Raw genomic sequence first — 1287 nt, forward strand, 5'->3', positions numbered from 1 at the left:
TCCAAAAAGGAGGGGCTGTAGCCCTTTAAGGATTTCGCCGGGGATGGATTCAGAGATGATTTAAAAATGCCAACTCACAGAGCGCTCTGAATTCTGGGAACGGGGTGTCAGCTCAAGAACTACACGGACCAGAATGCACAGCAAACACACACGCCTTTACTTCCTGCTGCTCGGTCCGACCCTGGTTTGACGTAGCGCTCTTCAAAGCAAGTAGCCTAGCGGAGGGCTGAGCCACACCTTTTCACCTATTGGCTAGCTCTTGAGTTGGTGGGCGTGGCTTAGTGCAACTCTACTTAGGCAAAGGGATGGCCTCCCTGTCAATCAGAGCTAAGACAGCCGGAGAGGCGGGATCAGGGCGAAGGGCTGGCGCCCCCGAGTGGGTGTGGTCACGCTGCACACCAGTAGGCGGTGATTGGCCCTGGGCGGTGCAATCGCAACTTGTGCGTCACTACGCCGCCAGCTGATCGGAGACTGGAGCCGGTGTGTGCTGGGCGCTGGGAAGAGAGCGCCGCCGGCCGTGGGGCACGGACGCACTGATTTGCTCCCCTGTCCTCAGCACCCCCCGCACACACCCAGCACCAGGTGGGTGTGAGCTGGGGTCCTGGCCGCACTGGAGGGAATCGTGCTAACGGGGTAATGGGGGCAAGTACGGTCCTGGCGGCCACACCCTGCCCTTCCGGGGGAGGGGAGAGGGGGCGGCGGAGGCAGGGGGCTTCGGGGGAGAGGGTCCTGGACTGGCTAGAGGAGTGTGTCTGGAGGTTTTTAAAAAAGAGTCCGAGACAGGAGTCGTGCGGAAGGTCTTGCGGAGTAGCTGGGAGGAAGGTGAGGGGCGGGAGGGCTGGGGGCGGCTAACCTCGCGCCCTCTGGTCCGAGGATACGGGACCGACCACTCAGCCCGGAGAGGATTTGGACCGGGCGGGAGGTGGCGGAGGTGCTTTGCCTCTACCGGCACTCACTGAGTCAGGCCAGCTGAGTACCCTGGCAGGGAAGGGGTCCCTGGGCGGGCCGGCCCCTCCTCTCATTGCCTCCAGGGGATGTTATGTAAGGGGGGAGGGGAGAGGAGTAGGGGGCGGCGGTGCCGGGGCCTTATGCAACCCAAAGGTTTAGGGTTTCACCGCGGTGGGTGGGGGGAGCGGGCACGAGGAAGCCTGGAAACTCTACCCCCCCCCCCCCCGCAGCCCAGCTCACAAGCGTCTTGGGGCCGAAAGAGGTCACCTCCTGCACTCCCCAAGCGCGTCCGGTCGTGGGGGGCCTATCCAGCTGTCCCGACCGCCTGGGAACCGCTGG

At 63.7% G+C, this 1287-nt stretch overlaps 1 long non-coding RNA gene across 4 annotated transcripts in view; it reads left to right on the forward strand.

The window, feature by feature from the left end:
• The first annotated feature begins 414 nt into the window (after positions 1-414).
• The window catches only part of LOC106698915, a 4066-nt gene continuing 3193 nt past the window's right edge, over positions 415-1287 (forward strand). For 3 of the 4 annotated variants that reach the window (XR_001350312.2, XR_001350314.2, XR_001350315.2), the window contains exon 1: positions 415-582. This is a non-coding gene — a long non-coding RNA (uncharacterized LOC106698915). The remainder of the gene's footprint in view (positions 583-1287) is intronic. The other variant, XR_001350313.2, reaches the window with a different exon arrangement.

The sequence above is a fragment of the Myotis lucifugus genome, unplaced genomic scaffold, assembly GCF_000147115.1.
Source record: "Myotis lucifugus unplaced genomic scaffold, Myoluc2.0 scaffold_262, whole genome shotgun sequence".
Taxonomy (NCBI): Eukaryota; Metazoa; Chordata; class Mammalia; order Chiroptera; family Vespertilionidae; genus Myotis; species Myotis lucifugus.